Below are 13,659 nucleotides of genomic sequence, written 5' to 3' on the forward strand. Positions count from 1 at the left end.
TTGCGTCCGTAATAGTACGGTCGCTATATGACGGCACCGCTTTCCTAGGAAACCCAAGCTTAATGGCGATTTTGGAATATTTTTGGTAGATGTCTAGTTTAAGATATATAGAAATAGGCACGTAGGCCAATTCAGGGAGAATGAATTTCTTGCTAAATCATAGTGAGATAGGTCTTTGTATCTTTGATTCTGCCAAATTGATCTCAAATAAACAGAGTAGGTATCTAAGTGATGTTTATAAAAGAACCTTATTCATAACTTTACTACCTAATGGTACCCACTTGAAATCTAAGAACTTCTTATATGGAAGACTTTTTGGCATAAGTACACCTGTCTTACCTAATAGTAATTATATTTCCATTTAAAATATCAATACATTTTTACCCTATTACCTTCCTCTACGTGCCTATTTTCAACGCCCCTCCCCTTAATTATAAACCTCAGTGTTGCAAACATAGAAAATCGAATAGAATCCGGTAATCGGCGTCGTGTCACCGCGCGCACATTCACGTCACTTCCCATTTCGCGAGTGGCAACACTTAGATATAGCTTCGTTAAGAGCGAAACGGTATGTAGCTAGTGGGTTCTGTATGTTATATATTTTTCTTTAATTTACTATAGATTGGGTAACTAATTTACTGCAGATTTTTGCTTACTTTGTAAACGTCTATTATGTCTCCTATTTTGTTTTGTTAATTAGTGTAGTTAAACTCTTGTTATAGAAAGACAAAGAGTAAGATGCCCATTTATTCGTGAAAAGCGTATATCTATGCATATAACGCATAATGTATCGTGGCGTCCGCGTCGGTTAGGTGTGAATGAAAAAGTGAATATGTATGGAAATACAATAAACTGCGTAACGTTCGCTCACATTCGGCAGTTGACAGTAAGTTTAGTTTGAACACAGCCTTACCCAGAAAAACACGAATAAAGAATTTGCAACAAACCACTTTCAAAAAAAAACAAAGAAAACATTTCTCTTTCCACAGAGCCAACACTTGAATTTCGAACCTTACGAACCAACCGTTCCACATCTTTCCCGCTGACTCCTAAACGAAAAAGGGGACCTGTCTGAAAATGGCGCGTTATTATCTCAGCTAATAAAAATTCAGCGCGCGAAAATCCCCGCGCCGCGATTGGTCGGCTGTCCCGAGGGCACCCCCGCCATTGGTCGGCTATGCTGATTCCATTTTCAAATTAACTTTCGCTGGCTCCGTCGTTTTGCAGTTAGGTTAGGTGTGAATTTATTTATTTCATTTTCGTTTTTATTACCTATGCGTTGTTTTTGTGTAGACGTGACATCTTTTTTACCTTTACCTTACAGTTGTGCAAATGTGTTTGGAATGGGAAATTGGAGATTGTCTTTAGGATATCGCTGCTTAAACATAATTAGTATCTACGTATTAAAGAGAGATATATTTGTGGTGTAATTTGGTAATTAAACATTAAGTTATTTACTGCTAAAAAATAATTAAAATTTAACTTAGTCAGTTCTGTAAGTTTGGTATACGATGTGGTAGTAAACATCTTAAGTATTTAAATCTTATTAAATAGGTACGTAAAGTCAGCTCCACATTATTGCGTTCGGGAATGACAAAATCCGGGCGCACACTCAGCCAAAATACATCGTTATAATAAAACTAGTTTACGGCGACGATTCCGCGCTGCGCTTAACTTTTGCACGTTCATATTTCGAATACCTTTTCCGCGTTCGATTTTCAAATTTGAATTTTTAACACGCGTTTATTATTAGGTCATTTCGAAAATCTGTTCCATTTTTGAATTCGTATTTCTTTTTTGGAATACAAACTACAAACCGATCTCATTATTGTCTTCTAGATTTAGATAGACCTTGACCTTGATGTTTCTGTGGTCTCCAAAGAAGCATGTAAATAAAATTGCCACAGCAGTACGAATACACAAAGCCTTCATCATACATACCTATATTTGCATAATTTTTCCTTTATATCTTTTTAAACTCTTAAACTTCATATTTCATTAGGTACCGTCGGGAGTTTATAACACGTAGAGTAAACAAGAAAAGCAGGCATGAATGAATCACAAGGTTTTTAACATTAGCATTAATATTAAAAATCTCATTACTAAAAATCCCCAAAATAAAACAAAATTTTCACCTTTACTAGTATCCGATTGTGTACACAGACTACCAAATAACAGTGTGTTACTCTGAAGCCGCGCACATTACCGGCTAAATTGGAATACTGCGTAATACAAGCCCTATTACTGGGGGAGCCAGCTACTCTGTGGACGGAGGGATAAGTCTGGACTTGATTTATATAAATTCTAGGCATAAATGTAGTAGTTTTTTTTCAATTCATCTAGTGTGAATAGACCAGTATCTAAGACTGTTGGTTGTAGTTATCATATTTTAAATTATAAACAAAACATACACGTTGATCAATTAAGTAAAGCAAGAATTGAGTAAATGGCTACACTCGTTTTCTAGTAATACATAGTAGTGTAATATATTTTATGTCTATGTCTCAAAGAATAATAAAAAAAATTTGGAGAATGTTTTAGTGGAAAGAAGCAGAAAAATAGGCTATAGAAAAAAGCTGTCCTACAAATACATGAGCTAAAAATCTTTTATTACAAAAATGATTGTTTTAATTTTATGTTCAATAATTTTCTTTCAAATTATTACGAATGAAAAGCGACAATGAAGCGAAATCAGACAAAAATTTTATCAGGAAAAATCCCTCAAAATCTCCTTCACATATCTACCCTAGCAAGGGCTTGCTCACACCGTCGAGGGGTAATTCTCCGCGGGGAGGGGAGGCAAGTTAAACCTCTTTACTGCGAACAGAATTGAACATATAATGAGTATTTATTGATATTGCCGACATAACTGATACTTGAGAACCTTGAGAAGGCGGTTTGGTTAAATAGGATGCGTTGATTATTGTAGGTAAATAAATAAATGCTGCGGGATTGTTTTTAAGAAGGAACATTGTGGGTTTAAGTCGGTAAGAGTCTGATACTCCCTCACGCTGCTAACCCACAGCGGGGGTTATTAGATGATTTCCCAACAAAAAAAATATTAGGTAGGTAAATAAATAATGCCAAATGTGAAAAAGCGCTTCTTAATTTGTCTGTTATTTTAAATAGAAATATATATTAAAATAACGAATTAATATGTAAAAAAGAGGGAAGTACAATCATAAATTACATCTTTTAGTTAAAAGTTAAATATTTTAGTCTTTTAGTCACAAAGTCACAACATAATCTATAGTCAACAGAGGGTTATGAGGCGTCAAATAACCAATCAGTTATGTTACCAGTGTGTTTGCGTGGCGATTTTTTGTACTAATTCGTTTAACAATTAATCCTAGTTAGTTTAAGCCATCATCAAAAATTACAAATTAATTAATTGCTTAAATAGAGCAGTCTGATGTGGTAAGTTTTCCTAAATACAATTAATTGTTTATGTAAGGATGGGGACGTACCTAGATCCATCCTTAGCTCTCAACTTTAGAACATTTATAGTAACAAATATTTAGTTACTTATGTTCCAAAACACATACAAAAAAAAAACACATTTTTACCGACCAAAAACAGCATAAAAACCCATAGAAAATTACCGATCTGTTAACAATACCGCTCTTGAATCTAAGAGTGAATGGCTCGCTTTATATTATATTCGAGTGGTGTATGGCACGCCACGCGGCACTCCTGAGTCTATGGGATCGATGGGATCATTTAAAAAGGAAACTGTTGATGTGAAATTTAAATTTGAATTCAAGTGTTCTTTTTTAGAATTTGTTTTTTTTTTTTAATTTTTTTTTTAGGTTGATTTAGGTTGTTTTTTTTGTGTGTAAGTAACTTTTTAATAAATATAAACATGTGCTGGCGTTTTTATTACCTAATTGCGTGTGTATTTAATTATTATGTAAATGTATTCTGGTTATGATTTCTCCGAACTGCATTGCAAATATGTTTTGCAATTTCATTTAAAACGGTGTCAAATTTATTTTTACTAGGTAAGTACTTAGTTGAAGTACTTACAAATTAAGTTCCTATTTTATATTCACCAACTTTTATTTAATTTTAAAGCAGGTAACTCATTATCACACACTCATTAAAAAACACAAATCTAAAATCAGATTACACACAAAAAAAAACAAATTCAAAATTCCCAATCACCGAACGCAACTAAAGCCCTTTCACACGCCACTAACATATTCGCGCGTTTTATTTAATTAATACCGTAATGGACGGCGCGTGTCGGCCCTTACCGACTTACGGTGGGTACAGTATACTGTATACCTACCGTAATAATGTTTTTTCTACCGTCCTAATTGTTATACCCTTGTTTGTAATTGTATGAGTATGGATTACGAGTGGGTTGAGATTCAAAATGGGTGGTTCTCTCATGTTTCTTGTTAAGAGTGGGAGTCATTATGAATCGTTAGTCGTATTTTTGGTGTTGTTTGTTTTTCATGTGAATTTTTTATGATATGTAAATTGCAATTAATTTATGCTTGCCACAATTATGTCTGAACTGGAAGAGATTTTTATTATTTAGTTCAAATAAAAATTTCTCCTTCATATTGTTTTGATAATATTGACATTAAACATTAGGTAGGTACTTAATGTGTCCTTGTAATATCTACCAACTTCAGACTCGCAACTTTCACCCTTGTCCCCGGAGAACTACTATGCACACCCGGCCAAAAATTGCCTATAACCTCGATAAATTTGCTATCTAACATTGAAAGAATTTACAAACCAATCCAGTAGTTTCTGAGATTAGCGTATTTTTTCTATAAAGCGCCTTCCACACTCCACCGAACTTAGCGCAACGTTTTATCATGTTCAAGAAATCTTAATCCTTTGTTAGAGAAGGTAATCTGTAAGTATTGTCACTTGCAACTTGACAAACTTGGTGTTATGTTGCCAAACAATAGCGTGTTTGATGTCACGCCGATATAGTGAGACCAGAATTTACCGAAAAAATAAACGTCAGTTTTCTTAAATTCTGTAGGTTCCTTTACTATGATTTTTACACGCTTTTTATTAGCTTCACCTGTATGTTTGTATGTTTGTAACCGACTTCTTTGGGCGCGATTTTGACCCACTTTAAACAGCCAGATTTCGTTCAAACTTTGTAGATTAAAGGTTATGGCACATTATAGCGGCACCGCAACAGCATGGCTCCACACCAGCATTTAAGGTGTCATTCAATTTAGAGCATTAAATCGTGTATATTATAAGATATTTCGTAATGTCAATATAAAAAAGCCAACGGCGAGCAGTCAGCGTGCTTGCCGCTTCCACACAACTCGACTCGCCGCCCGCGTGCTGCAAGCGAGCGGTCCTCATGCATACAGCGCGCCGACGGCGTGCTAATTGCGCGCCGATTCCGAGCCGGCAGCGAAACAACGTCATTGTGTTCAATCATAACATTAATCATAATCGTCTTAAAATAATATTGAGTTTGCGGTGACAGCAAGCTTACACCTCGCGGCCGGCGCGCCAACGGAGCGCCAACGGCGCGCCGACGGCGAGCGGACAGCGCGTGGTTAGCGCGCTGACAGCTAGCCGTAGTCTTAATTCGAGTCGACACCGTGCTGCTGCCGTGCTGTTGCCGTGCTGCTACAATGTGCCACAAGCTTTATTGAGGACCGATGACAATACACCAATTTGATAAAATTATTCCATTTTTAACCGACTTCCCAAAAAGGAGGAGGTTACACATACACATCGATTACTCCGAGGTTTATAGACCGATTTACGCGATTCTTTTTTTGTTCGACTCGGAATAGCTGCCAGTTGGTCCCATAGTCATCAGGTCAGGATCTGATGATGGAAACCCTGAGAAATAGAGGGCAACCTTCAAAAGTTGTAGGCATACATAGGGTAAAAACTTGACACTCAGGTGTACGCCTAAAAGCACTATTTAACTGTGAAGATTTGGAGCTGACCTGATGATGGAGACCAGAGAGGGTCGAGGGAACTCGACAACTGAATATGTAAACTACCTCGTGTTTGGGCTTAAATTATTTGTATTGACAAGACCTTTGCAACAGTGAAGGTTTGGAGATGACCTGATGATGGAGACCAGAGAGGGTCGAGGGAACTCGACAACTGAATATGTAAACTACCTCGTGTTTGGACTTAAATTATTTGTATTGACAAGACCTATGCAACAGTGAAGGTTTGGAGCTGTCCTGATGATGGAGACCAGAGAAAGTCGAGGGAACTCGACAACTGAATATGTAAAATACCTCGTTACGACTTATATTCTTTGTATTGATGAGAACTTCCCACTTGTATGGATAGTGACAACTATTCGTATCACTGAAAAGCTTTAAATAAATAACCTTTTTACAAAAAAATTCAACCGACTTCCCAAAACACTAAAAAGCAAAAAAAAAACTAATTTTAGGTGCATCGGCCTAGAAGTCGGTGGCAAAATTAACTTAGTAACATCCATTAGACACCGACTTCTAGGCTTTTCAATTTGCAAAATATGATTTTTGTTAATTTATATAGTTTTCATCTATAGTCGATAAGGTAAGAAAATTAATTAAAATTTTCTAGAATTTTTCTCTGCAGTCGATAAGGCAGGACTCGGTGTTAATTTTTATTTCCAATCATTATCTTTAGCCGTTTTCTCTAATATTGACATTTTTTTGTATACTAAAGAGAATTTTAATTCTACAAAACAAATAGGTAATAGTTTTAAAACAAACTAAAAAGTAGAAAATAAATAATAGTTTAAAAAAACTAAAAAACACGCTTTTTATAGAAAAACGAACTAAAAAATAGAAAATAAATTTTAACGAATTTAAATTAAGAAAACAGTGTTAAAAATTTCAATGAATGTAAATTAATAATAGTGTGAATACAAAAAAAAAAAGATTTAAAAAAAGCGTGGGGTGCTTTTTAAGATATTATCGAAATGAAAATCACTGTACTCATATCTGTCAATAAAATATTTATAACTATTGACACCATGCACCCCACGCTTTTTTTTTAATCTTTTTTTTGTATTCACACTATTATTAATTTACATTCATTGAAATTTTTAACACTGTTTTCTTAATTTAAATTCGTTAAAATTTATTTTCTATTTTTTAGTTCGTTTTTCTATAAAAAGCGTGTTTTTTAGTTTTTTTAAACTATTATTTATTTACGTTCAATTTTAAAAGTACACTGTTGTTTTAAAGAAAGCTTTGAAAAATGGTTTCGATAATGTAGTATATGTTGTTGGTGAACTTGGACCTAAATAGATCTAAGAGGATCGTGCTAAAATAATAGAAATGTGTTTTTTCTTTGTTAAAATAAGGTACATGTGAAAACCGTGGTAATTTTTTTTTGTTATAGTTGTAACTAATTGGTATATGAGTTAAGTTCATCATCATCATCTCAGCCATAGGACGTCCACTGCTGAACATCTCCCCCTTAGATCTCCACAGATACTTGTTGGAGGCAACCTGCATCCAGCGTCTTCCGGCGACCTTTATAAGGTCGTCTGTCCACCTTGTTGGTGGACGTCCTACTCTGCGCTTGCTAGTCCGATATGAGCTAAGTTAAAAGAAAGAAATATAAAGACTGGCAGATAAATTATTGCATTTAGGTATGCTTATTATTTTACTAAGTATATAATTTAAATACAAATAAACGAGAGTCCAAGCACAAAAAACTCCATTTAAGTAACATAATACTCCAAGTTTTTGTAATCGCTAAGTCGTTAATCTATGGTGTTTAGCGGATTAGTGTAGTCTATGGAACCGTGTAATGTTGTCACTTCTATGCACAAATACTTGCACAAATCTGTGGGATTGTGTCGCCGTGTGATGGAATGTTAAGTGGATAGTAAGAGGATTTTTTTAAAAGAGAAGTAAAGTAAAAATGATAAATTGAGAGAATGGTTTATTGACGCTATTTTCATATAAATTATGTCAAATATCAATCTTTATTCGAAAAATAACGTATGAATCGGTTATTGCAATCCGCAATGTCTCACCCGTGCATTAATTAATTTTACTATGACGCTATTTACAGAGGAATCCGATAAAAACAGTATTTTCAAATCTTTTAAAATACTTATAGCCACATTAATAAAGTGCTTTAAAAAGTAACAGCTTTAGTCCTAGGTATTTATAATACCTAACTTTCAAGATTATGTTTTACACCTAGCACTATAAAGCCGGTACGTTTTTAAGGACAACGTTTTATAATAAACTGGTATAAGCGTTTATGGAAAAAAAATATCAAGATGTCCAAAGCCAAGCAAAAAAAAACCCTTAAAACTCTATTTAAACCGAATCCCACATTATGCAATTCACACTAATCTCTCCTCCTATCTTCAGAAATCTTAAAACACTTTTACTTTTAAAGTAAAATAGCTATTATCTGTAGTATCTGAGATTATTGTCACCAACCTAACACCGGGGTAGTAAACACAAGTATTGGGTTACACAAATAAATAACAACGGTGGCTGCTTGTTTGTTTGTGTCGGTATATCGTGGAAATTGCTCAGGTAGAAGTTATTTGGTTTTCTTTAAAGTTTTATTTAAGGAATTAAGGATTTTAATGATAGATTAGATTAGGTTTTGCAACGAACGTAAATCTGTAGAGATGATTGCTTAAATTCGAACATAACTTCTAAAGATATAACTTTTCGTTTCCCCATTTCTGGTAAGTATAAGGGTTAAACCTCAACCCCAGATAGAACGCCGATGACAGATTGATGATTTTACTCATCTTTGTATTCAAAAGCAAGAGAATAGATTTGTGATAGTATAGCTATTTAATAGAGATTCTGGAAAATTAGGTAAGTACCTAATTAAAGGTATTAACAGGTATCTGTGGAGACCAAAGGGAGAGGCCTATGTTCAGCAGTGGACGTCCTATGGCTGAGATGATGATGATGATGATGACCTAATTAAAGAACAATAAATATTTACCAAGGTTACCTACTACTTTGCCTAGGCCTACCAATTTTTCAACACGGACAGCAGTCAAATCGTGGCTCTAAAGTATGTTTGAAGCACTTTTTTGCCAATTTTTTTCAACCTCAATCCACAATCCCGTAGGCACACTCAAAGCTCAATAGGTAAGTAAGTATTTTAACTAAAATATCTCAATAAATTCACAAGTACGTAACAAAAGAAGCTAATACTTTTGAACTGTGGTCACTCATATTGTAGTTAGTAATAATAATATACAATAGTGTAAGTACTTATAAGTGTTATATGAATGTCCGTCTGTCCAACTTATCCTAAGGAGATCATCGCATTGATAGTTTTTTTTTGTAAAGTCCTTACAGATAAGTGGGGCGATTCGCAGCGGGCCGCGCTTAATTTGCGGTTGTATTTTGTGATTGTAAAGATGTTTTGTATTAAGGCGTGTTTTGTACAAGGCTTGTAGGTATAAAATATTGCCGCTGCTCACAGTCCAAAATTTTCAAATTGGGGTACTTACGTCACAGATGAATAAATAGTTACTTCGTAACCGTAAGTATACAACTTTAATATATTTTTAAAACTAGATACATATCACACAACTTACATACTCTTAAGTACTTCTACATAACACAATGCAACGGAAATCAAAATCATTTAGGTATAAATAATTTGCCTCATTTAACAACTTAGATAGGTATTCAAATTCAACTACAAACTAACAAACAAAAACCACTTACAAACCCAAAACCCATCGTGTCATTATCACACGCGCGTTCATATCCCATCTGAAACGCCCTAACACTAATATTTCGGCGAATTACGCAACTCAGCCATTGTGCGAACTGCCCATTGTTAGTTATTTACGTTAATGCCCGACCAAGTGTGAATTTAATGCGATAGACCGTTTAGCTTTGTGTAAAGTGCTTCAGATTAGCTTTCATGAAACCGCCGGTAAGAAAGGAGGTTGAAAATATAAGTATTATTATGTGGATAATCGTTGATGGATACCATGGGGTGCCACGAGCTTGTGTACCCAGTAAGTCACAATGCTTTTGGATTAAATAAATGGATTTTAAAGACAAACTTGTATGGTAAAACTAGGTTACCGTGTCTTGTAGCAACTACTCTGTGCACCTGAATAAGAAGTAGCCTAAAACCTCTGTCAAGAAGATCTATTTAACACTAAAACATTTTTTCGAATGGGTCCAATAGTTTAGTTTCTCGAAGATTCTGAAGACTAGAGAATTGAAAAGCAAGTAATTATTGAATAGAAACTCTGAATAGGTTCATCCATTTAAGACTAACGTCGTATACTATAACTATCTGTGACAAGTTTCATCCGTGTCTTGTGGAATACTCCGTGCATCCGAGTAAAATGTAGTCTAAAAGTCATCCTCGACAAAAGAGCTAAGTACCTACCTGACACTGAAATTTTTCAAATTGTACCAGTAATCCGGCTTGTCGAATATTCTGCTAGTGACAAGTGAAATGAAAAGCAAGTAATGGTTTATCGTTGCAAAATAGGTTCATCCATTTCAGAGCTATGGGGCCCCAGATGGACAGACAGGAAGACATAGGTGGGTATAGGAATCAAACTTACAACACCCCTATTTAGATTTTTAACTTAAAAAGCGAAAATAAATTCAGTTGATCTTCATTCACCTTTAAATATCATTAATAAGGAATGTTGCTGCATCTTATAATAACACATTTACATATAAAAGATAGGTATCTAATACAAGAAAGCACTCTTTTACCTTCCAAACAATTACTTGAATGGCAAGAAATAATAAAATTAAAAAGGTTTTAAGATCAAAGAGAATATTTTCATATATTGAGATTAAATGGTATTATTGTGATATTGGATTTGTTTGTTGTGTTGCACTAGTTTTGTTGCCTGGACTCGCCTGGGCTTAGAAACTAATTGAAAATATAGATAATAGGGTTTATGGGACTTTGTTACTCTTTAAAGCTGTTAAATAGATAAGGTATTGTAGTCCTACTTAGATTATAAATATGAAAGTTTCTGAGAATGTCTGGATGTATGTTTGTTATTCTTTAACAAAAACGGCTGGACCGATTTGGTTGAAATTTGGTACGTAGATAGATGATGCCCTGAATTAACAAATAGGCAACACATAACACATACTTTCTATCAACCCACCACGCAGGCGAAGTACTTTTATAAACGAAAGAGTTTGTTCTGTGCTTGAGAGCGTTAATGAGAAGCAATATTAGTCCGCTTATTGAGGAAGGTTCATTCTAAGGGCAGGAACTACATCCTATATCTAGATAAAAAGTACTGCATCATAATTACCTGTACCTATGTTATTCTGGTACCCTCCTGCCAAGTTTCATCAAAACCCGTTCAATATATCTTGCTTGAAATGTTACAAAAATCCTTTAGTAAATCTACACATTAAAATTTTTGCATTACCAATATTATTTTGTAATGTAGCGGCCTCTGGTATGATTGTTCAAGCACTCCAAAAAATATTTTATGACACCAAATTGGATAACACAGTGTTCTTTATAAAAGATGAAAGTTTACCAAAAGAAATCCCTTTGCTTTATTACCTAAAAGCCAGTTTCACAAACAACTGCCTAAATATTTATTCCCCTCGAAGCTAATTTCGTCAAAAATGTTCACAAACAGACAGACGAGAAGTAACGCAATAAGAAGTTACTTACCGGATTTCTTATGCTTCCAGTTTAGAGGGATCGGTGAGGAGTATATATTGTATGATACGCGCGATGGACGCAGTGGAGTGTGGAGGGTGCTTTATAATTTACTTTTGTATTGTCATATCAAAATGTCTTTATTTACAGGCTACTTTGTAAATGCGAAAGTAACTCTGTTTATCTAATGTCGTGTTTTCACGCAATAATACAGAACCGATCGAAATTACAATACCTACTTACACATATGCCCTGATAAAGGAAATTAAACTAGTTTTTTTCAAAAAAGCTCGTTAGGTACTTGATGTGGGTACTACTGTATAGCTACAGATGCGCTATATTACGGCCAGCTAGATAGGCTCCTTGAGAAATGGCCTATACATAGGCCATTTCTCAAGAATTCTTCTGATTAATATCTCGAATTTCACCAAACCCGGACAAACATTAAAAAAACCCGGACATTTGGCGTAAATCGCATTTTTTCCCCGAAGGAGTACGTTTTTTTTAAACAAAATAATACCTAATTTGTAATCCATTTACTATTAACACATACTTAAATCCAATGAGGTGCTTCCTTACATGAAAAGTGTCCGGGTTTTCCCCGGACACTTCTTGAAACCCCGCCCGGACGGCCCCCGGACGGCCTTCAAACGAGGACAAATCCGGGGAAACCCGGACGGATGGCAGCCCTAGCTATGTAACACCGATCTTGTTCAAATTGGTAAATTAGATACTGAAATTAGGGCGTCCAAGCAAATAGGTAAGCAGACTCGTCAGCCTTACACTATTATAAGTACCTACCTAGATATCTTTAAGAAAGTAATAAACAAAATTGAACCATTTTCAATTTTCTTCCAAGAAATCCGTCTCCACACTTCCCGACTGCATTATCATATAAATATGTATGATACGCACACGGCCGCATCACGCCATACATTTTGACGCAATCCTACAAATATAATAAAAGGTTCCCCCTCATGATATATGCTTTATATAACTAGGTATAGTATATATATAGGTATATGTTCGCTTTATTCGTAAGAAGGGAGGTGTGTAACGTGCCTAAGCAAGGAGATAAGATTTCTTGCTTTTATGAAAATACTTTTAAGCCAATTTTAGAGGAAATTGGTGTTGCGACTGTGTACTTATGTATCGATTAAAATAGGTTATACCTATATCCAAAGTGCAAATTAAAGAACTATTGTTCTCGATATAATTTTCACTTTAAGGAATCATGTGTTAATTCAATATAAGTAATTTAAGGAAGGTAAAGTTAACGTTACTAAGGACTCAAGTAAAATGCTAAAATAAGATCAAAAACCTATTATCTGTAATGACAGTCTAAATAAGTAAGATTATTTGGACTATGAATTTGTACCTAAATATTTGAATACAAAAGATCATATAAAAATATTCTTTTTTTATTCGATTCCCAAGTAGCTATCGATTCCACATCGACATTGCTACAAAAAAAAATGGCGGCGGCATAACTTTCATTTTTACTCATCCCAACTAATCGTATTGAACGAAAATAAATACTTACCTAAAAGTAAGTAGTAAAATAATAAAAAAAAACTATACACTACTTAAATATTTGAACAATGCAAACAAAAAGATTATACACGACAAACCCTCGATCCAATTTGAACGCGAATTACATACGGTGTTTAGTTCACTTACAATAAAAACTAAAAAAATTGCAACAATAGATTAAAAAAATCTATGCCTAAACACGCGCCGCGGGTGGCAAAAATTATATTCGAACCAAACAAATGAAAACCAACCTTTTATTTACGTAGTTACAGTTGAAAATTGATTGTGTACTGAGTGTACTGTCCCTAGAATCCTTGCTGAACAAAACAAATAAAAACCAACCTTATAGTAACGCATTTACAGTTGAAAATTGTCTGTGTGGTGAGCTTTCTGACCCTAGAATGCTTGCTGATTTGAAGCGGCTACCTATTTATTTTGGGAGTCCATTGTTTGGTACTTAGTGTTTCAAAATCTGGTCGTTTTGATTTGTTATGGTATGTTAAATGGTTT

This window comes from Helicoverpa zea, chromosome 23 (assembly GCF_022581195.2).
Source record: "Helicoverpa zea isolate HzStark_Cry1AcR chromosome 23, ilHelZeax1.1, whole genome shotgun sequence".
NCBI classification, from domain to species: Eukaryota; Metazoa; Arthropoda; class Insecta; order Lepidoptera; family Noctuidae; genus Helicoverpa; species Helicoverpa zea.